Below are 7,948 nucleotides of genomic sequence, written 5' to 3' on the forward strand. Positions count from 1 at the left end.
CCTTTCCAAACCAGTGCTCCCTGTTGTGCTTACACCATTTCCCCAATGCAGCAGCCGTTCCCCCATCTCTCCAGGGCCAGGGTGGGGGGCAAACCCCACAGTTTGCCTGCATGGCTGTGCTCTTTGCCACCTGTGTGTGAAAAGTGCTATAAAAATGCCTTACAGCCATGGTCTGGTGGTGCAGGGACAGGGCTGCCTTTATCTTCCCGCCTCAGCTGGCTGCTGTGAGGCTCGTGAAGGTGACGGGGCCAAAGCCACAGTGCAAGCTGCTGGCAGGGCTGGGAGCAGGGACATGGCTCCAGCCACTCTTGACCCCTCTTCTAAAGAGTTGACACTGCCTCGGGACTTTGCAGTCTGGGAAGAGCAGTGCAGCATCTCACAGGTAGCTTGTTTCCAAGCATGAAAATATTTCCATGTGCCTGCTGCTGTGCCTGAAGAGTAACATTCAAAGCTGCCAAAAGGGTTTTCTTCCAAGGGGTGTGGGATTGCCGGTGCTCGGGAGTGATCCAAGATAAACTATCAGCCCATAACACACTTCTGCGAGGCCCCTCCTGCACCTCTGGGTGCCAGCATGCAGCCATGGGGCAGCTCTGTGGAAACGGGATGCTGCAAAGCTGCTGTCCCTCCTACAATGAGGGCAGAAGAGCTCTGCCTGAGTGGAGGGATTTCCCCCACAAGGTGATTGCTCCTGAAAATAGGGGGTGGCCTGGCTGCAGTTTTGCATGGGGGAAAATTTATTCGGTGGTGGGAGATGGAGAAAACAGCCTGCTCAGCAGTGAGCAGCCCTGAATCCACAAGCCACGGCGTTTTGGGTATGCAAGATGAGAGATTGGGCGGCTGGATGATCCTTTGGGTTTGCAGCTCCCAGTGGCGGTGCTGCTGACAGGGACAGAGAGGGTGGTCAGTATGGAGGTGCCCTGGGGTCTGGTGGGCATCACAGTGGGTCAGGCTGATGATGGAGGGGTGCCTGGGCTGCCCACCCGGGTCTCAGCTGCATTTTGTGGCTTGAGACCCAGGTGCTACCCCCATGTGCCTCTGCTCCATCCCAGGTGCAAGCTGGAGAGGGCTGGGCTGCCTCCCTGCCACCTTATGGGGAGCGAGCCCAAATCTGGGACCTGCTGGCTGCTAGGGCACCCCATTATTGCAGGTACAGGGCGGACCAGCTCCCCTCTGCCTCCTGAACCAGCCCAACTGCTCCAGCCTTGGAGGGGCAGGGGGGCCGGCCGTGCTCCCAGCCATCAGCCTGATCTCCCGGCACTGCCTCGGCTGCGTCCCACAGCGGTGGCTGGCTCCTGCTGCTGAGGGTGACACTGAAACCCGGTGGCGAAACTCGGCCGAAGGACCCACGTGTCTTGAGTTTCACCTGAAACCACAACACTGTTGGTAGGTTTCTGTGCAAAGTTCAGCAACCTCCTTCTGGCTTGTGCCAGCACTTCCAGCAAACCTTTCTTTGTTAGTATTAGTTTTTCTTCAGGAATTTTGGCTGGGCCACGTGAACTGGCAGGCCTCACTCAGGCTGGGATTTACAGCTTGAACTGGTACCCCTGGGGCAAACGGGTCTCAGCGTGAGCCAGGGTAGACCTTGGCTGTGCCAGCGCATGCACTGCAGCCCTTGGGAAGGTGCTGATCTCCTAGAAGAAAACTCAACAGCCTCCATTGGGAGCTGCCAGAGACAGCAAAGGTGAATTCACTACTAGAGCAGCCATTTGGGGCTCCCAAGAGGAGAAAACTGTTTTGCTTGCCCCTGAATTGCTGGGTTTTGAGCAGCTCCGATGAGGAGCGCACCGTGCACAGCAAGAGTGTTGCAACATGCTGGTGCCAGGGGAGCTGAGGTCTGTTTGGGGATCACCCATACTGAGTTAAGAAGAATACATGGATCCAGGCCGTGTGCATTGCCAACAAAAATACCTCACTTGGAAGTGGGGGTGATGGACATAGATGTAGCACTGAGAGAGGAGCATAGAGCTTGCATTGCCCTCTGCTTTGCCCAAGCTGCCTGCATGCTGCCTTCTGTAGTGTACCCATCTCCAGTTAAACCCTGGGTCTTCAGGTCACTCTGCACTGCCTGCTAGGACAGCCTGAACCCGTGTTAATTCCAAAGAAGGTCTGCAAAACTCTGAGAGGAGAACCCCCTGCATGAGCTGTGTCCATCCAGCTCATGCCTTGAGCCCATGTGTCCACTTGGCTGTTGAAGCAGCTGGGAGGGCTGGAGGGCAGCATCTGTCTTCCCACTGACCTTCTAGGTGTCCTGGGGTGGGAGCAGGGAGACCCTAGCTGGGCTCCTAAGTCCCGCAGGTCCCACAAGCACTGTCATCCTGAATGCTGCTTCTGCGCTCTGTCACATCTCCTGGGACACAGGGGGAAAGGCTGGGAAGGGCAGAGCAGGTGGAAATTTCTCATGCTGCTCTCTCTGCAGCAGCACAAAGGACATGGGCTGCTCTGAGGGTAGGTTTGGGTTTAGCCTTTCCAGTGGGAGTGTGGCAGTAATGTGAAAAGTTCCTGTATTCATCTTGAACCCACCTGGGATTTCAGCAGTAACATCCAAGAAGCGGTCTCAGGATGCTGCCTGTGCTCTCTATGCGCAGTCTGGGTCCTGGCTCTGCAGGGAGGTTTGCCCTGACCCCATTAAGCTGAGACTTCAAAGGGATGTTGCTGAATGTCACACAAGACACGTGGCTGGGGACCACGTATCAGCTGTGCCATGGTATTTGCTCCTCTTGGGCTGAACTTTGGCTCGTGCAGTTCCCGAGGCCTACTCCGTGGGAAATGGTCCCCCAGCAGAAGTGGCAATGCCAGACCCCTGTGTTCAGGGGGTGGGAAACATCTTTACCTTCCTGTCTTAAAGCAGAGATGACTCATGGGGGAGCTGTGCTTGCTCTTTATGCACTCTCTGGCTCAAGGGACTCTTTTTTTTTTTTTTTTTTTTTTGCCTTTCAAGGTGGAACAGCTCAAGCAAAAAGCAGGGGGAGGCTCCCTCTGCTCTCCACCCTCTCCCCATCTCTCCATAACCCCATCTATGGCTAATCGCCTGCTCGTAGGGCTCAGCTCCCTGAGTCTGAATTCCTAGCTCTGACCCTGCCATACCCTGGCTGCATGCTGGGGAAGCAGCCACCCCGGGAAAGGTAAGACTGCAGACAGAGGTGGGATGGTCGAGATGGTGGCAGCAAGGAAAAGTACAAATTCCTAAAGGAAAAAATGCAGAGAGTTGGGGGGTTTGTTGAGCACCACGGTGGGGCCATCCCTAGGAGCTGTGAAGACCAACAGACAGTCCTTGGCCAGCAAAGACCCTTTGGGCACCTTTTTGAGGTGGTGACCATAATAATGCCTAGCCGAGGAGCTCATGAAGTCCTAGCTATCTTTTGTGTGCGTGTGTTGGCCAATAAAGAATTGCTTTACACTTTTAAGACCAAGCTGGTTTTCCACCCTCGGCAGGTTTGATTCATCCAGACCCCTTTTAAGCCAGCTGAGCACAGTCCCACCATCCCGCCACTCCTTCGCTCTTCTCCTGCCCTGAGCATCTCATTCTAGCTGGGGACAGTACTGGGGGAAGGGAAGGCTGTGTGGCGCTGAGAGGAGCTACCCCAGCGTGTGTTGGATAAGCAGGACTGGCCACTGGGTGCTGTACCCCCCTGTTAGCTGGCTGCCTTGCCTGTGCTAGCTCTTAACTGCTTCCTACTGCCATCGTCCGTCAAGCAGAGCTCGCATAGGGCATCCCTGCCCAGCACTGCACTGGGTGGCACAGCCTTTCAACCAAGATCTGGTGGTGTTCTGAAAGCAAGATGCCCTCCGCCAAGCAGGACAGACAGGTTCAGGGTGGGAATTACTGGGTGTGGAGCTCTTTGGCCTGGGTGATGCCGGTGGTCAGCCTTGATGGTTATGGTCCATCTGCCTTGCAGATCTCTGCATGTCAGTGTTTGCTCCACAGGGATCAGTGGCAATAATGCCAGGAATGGGACATAGCTGTGTGTCCTGTCCTGGACTAAGGAATCTGACCTGAGACTAGGTTTTCCTGCTCATGCCTCATGCTGCCCACGTTGTTGCTTCATCCTCCTGCTGTATTGCCTCATTACCTCCCCTTGAGTGGTCCTAAGATGTCCCTTCCTGCAGCAATGCCCTGCGCAGTGGAAGCAAGGTGTGAGACCACCCGCTTTGCTGGGCACCCTCTCCATCACAGCACTTCCTATGAGGGGGCTCAGGTGGCTTCCCATGGCTCAGCTTCCCCAGGGTAAAAAAAAGAGTAAGTGAGACTAGTTGTGAAGACAGTTGCAGTGCCTTGAGAGCCCTGACCCCTTAGTGAGGCTATTTTTTGACTGTTGTAGTTGTCATTGCCAGGCACTGAGCCCTTTTATTGTGTGAACCCCAAGAGATGTCCCCAAGATGCTGTTTTGGTCTGCTGTAGCATGAGATCCACAGGCTGGTCCTGCAGCTGGGTTTGCTCTGCTAGGCAGAGCTCGTGACAGGGATTCAGCTCTTCCCTTCCATATGCAAGAATGTGACAAGATAAAAATGCATGTTTCTCCCTCCACTTTCATCCTGAAATGCTCTCTAACATGCTGGACTAACAAGGACAACAGATCTGCCGCTGTTGATGTTGCTATTCTCTCTAATTTGAGAATCGCCCACGGCCCATGGGAGATCTGGGCTGTGCACGATGCAGCGATAGATAGCAGTGCTCACACCCAGATATGCAGGAGGTGGCTTAGACCAAGGGAATCTGCTGGTTATGAGTAGGCTCAGCCCTTGGAAGAGGATCTCTATCAGTTCCCGTTTGCACATTACAAGATGCTCCCTGGATCACTACGTAGTGTTTGCACTTGGGCTGATGAGCTGATCTTTCTCAATTTACTTTATTTATTTCCTGCTTTCATCACTGATCTCAATGTGAGAAGGAGCCAGCCTCCACATGCAGAGGAAGGAGAGTGCGCAGCAACAGTTGAAGGTGCAAGGGGTGCCTGGTTGACCTGAGGAAAGGGAGGTGAGTGCTCCCATGTTATATCCACAATCTGTCTACTCTGCCCAAGGCTGCCCATGCCTGATGCCTCCGAGAAGAGGTCAGCTTCCCTTGTCTTGTAACACTTCATTAGTCTTGACCAAAGAGGCTGTAGGGAGGAAGATAAGGAGGTGGCTGGGCAGCAAGTGGTGCCCCAAAGCTCCAGCAGCAGATGAGCAATAGATTAAAAAAGGTAAAAGGCTGAAAAAGATGATGAGGAAGAGACCTGCTTGCTCAGCTGCCTGACAACCTGCCTTCCCCTGCCCTTGACACCACGCTGGTGTTTCTCCCATGCCCTAGCAGAAAAGCAGCAAAAGCAGTGGTGCAGGGAAAGCCTTCCCTGCCTGTCTTGGCCACACACAGGGCATCACCAGGGTGCCTCAGCAGCACTCCTCACCGGGGCTCTGGGGTGAACGCTACTGCTTCTGTTCTGATCAAAACCAGACACAAAACCTTTTTGGCAAAGAGTGTCTGCCAGGCAATGGATCCCCTATAAGACACAGTTTCTGAGCAGGAGGAATGGCACTAAAACCAGAGGTCCGTTGGCTGAGTTGGACCAGGCAGCCAAGCTCTTGCCTGGTGCAAATCCCTTGGGCTCCCTTCCTTCATGGTGCAGACCATTTCTATCATGGCTTTACACTGTGCCTGACTTTGTCCATGTAGGTCTGAGTCCTGAAAATGCCTTAACATTTGTGGTAACTAACAAATATGACAGAAAAATGCTGGCAAACATTTTACTGTGGCAAGAAGTATACAATGAGGTCTGTATAATTAAGTCAAGTGGTAACTGTCACTGTGAATGTCACTGCTACCTGTCTCCCAATACATATACATATATCACTTTCCATTGCCATTCCTTAGCCAAACATTGGACCCCAGAAACAAGGGGAGGAAGAAACACATTCCTTGTTCTGCTAGAGCCTGGGGAGAGGTGGACACCACTATGGGACTTCTGGAGGGCAACCGGTTCCATACAGAAGATGATTTTGGACTTTCAACACATGGCTGCCTTCATTCCCTAAGAGCTCCCCATAAATCACCCTGACTCCAGAAGGTGCTTTAGTGTGCCCGCAACAGCAACCAGGTATTTTCTGCACTGGGCAGTAGGTGACTTGAGTGTTGCTGCACCTGCGTCTTGCAGTCTTCTGCCCCGTGACCCTCCCTACACAGCCCAAGGCACAGCAGCTCCATCTTGGCTATTTTCAACCAATGCATGGACAGTCAGTGCTAGGCTCCCCTGGGATGCCTGGGAAAGGGGACTGCTGTGGGACGGGGACACCTCTAACCCCAGAGGCCTTTCCCATCTAGGAAAGATGGTATTAACTGCCCTGGCCTCTATACAATACACAGCAGGGGAATCCCTAAAATTCCCAAAATGCTCCAGTCTGAGAATGGAGGTGTTTAAGCCAAATAATACCCACCATTTCCATCCCCCTTAATTCCAGGCAGGGGAGGGTATGTAGTCTTGGTCTGTCCTCTCCTACAGCTCGCTTCCTTTCTTTCCCCGGCTGCTTTCCTATTTTTACCTTTCTTCCTCTCTATCCCATCCTGCGGTTGCAGGAGACCCAGCTCCTTTCCCACCTGCAGAGACCTGAACTCAAGTTTATTGTGAAATCTCAAGTAGACTTGAGAGGGCACTAAGGCAAAGGGGTCTCACTAGCTCTCCTGCTGAAGGTCCTCTGTCATGCCCTTTCTGATGGAAGGGACTTGCACTTTCTCTTACGGATTATTTAATGCAAAGTAGGAAAGCTTTCCAAAGGAGAGATGGGGAAATCTCACCCATGGCTTCTGACACTCAGGGTGGCTGTTAGCACAGGGGCTGTTCTCTTCAGTTTTGGGTCTGATTTCTTCAGGGAGAGAAGGAATTTGAGTATGGGTTTCCCTGCTCATCAGGTGAAGACCACTGGGTGAAGGAGGTCAGTGCTGATTCCTCTGCATTGTATCTGAGGCTTGACAAAGCCTTGGGAGCTGGACTGATGGGCCAATGCCTTGCCAGGAACCCTTCTTTTGCACTACCTATGTTGTACTAACATAGTTCTTGCTTGGCCAAGAATGCGCCATTAGTAATTTCCATTGCTTGGCTTTGGTGAATGGTTTGACCTTGAGAGTTTTCAGGGTTCTCCTCTGAGCCTCGTTCTTCGGGGCAAAGCGTATTCGTTGTCATCGGTTCCCTGACCCAGGAAATCACTGGTGCAGGAAGGCTGGTGCTGGTCTGCGTTGTGTCTGCTGTGGCCCATGGAGGGCTCCTCTGCAGCTCAAGTGTCTCATTTCCCCTGTGCATCTGAGCAATTGTGTGCTGCCACCCACAGTGACAAAAAACCCTGCTTATCAAACGGGATTCTGGATCACCTGACTGTCATTAAGGCTTGCCAGGACCAACTATGAGACCATTTTGTCAAATTCTGTTGTCTTTTGTTTGACTTTGATGGGAGCTTTGTGTTAGTATGAGCTTCAAAGCCTGATCTTAATAAGAATAACATGACCCCATGATTATGTCCTCTTGCACAGGTCTCAGTCTCTTTGCGTTGGTAATAAGTGGGGATCTCCTGAATGCACCATTTGTGTGGGACAGAGGTGTGGGTGGCACATCAGTCTTTTTGGGAAAGCGTGAGTTGAAGCACCTCTTCAATGCTGTTTTACATAAAGGGAGGATTTGGTGCAGACACTGCCGGGGCTGGGTTTCCCTGGTCGTGCTGCAGAGCCAGTTTCCCGACCGGAGGATCAGGAGGTGAAGTCAGCCCAAGTGTCCATTGGGTTGGCATCTCGTGTCTACCCAGGGAATTTTACTTGGAGTATAAAAACCCACAGCTTTCTACCAGGCATAGGGCCAGTCATTGTCGGGAACCCAGTGCCTTGTGTAAGAGCTGTCTCATTCTTGCCTTACATGCATTATCTCCCCAGTGGCATGGGTTTGCTTCCCATCTAGTGACTCAGCAAACTAACCTTGGCACAGAAAAG

The sequence above is a fragment of the Nipponia nippon genome, unplaced genomic scaffold, assembly GCF_047370975.1.
Source record: "Nipponia nippon isolate SJK-2023a ecotype South Korea unplaced genomic scaffold, ASM4737097v1 scaffold_29, whole genome shotgun sequence".
In the NCBI taxonomy this organism is placed as follows: Eukaryota; Metazoa; Chordata; class Aves; order Pelecaniformes; family Threskiornithidae; genus Nipponia; species Nipponia nippon.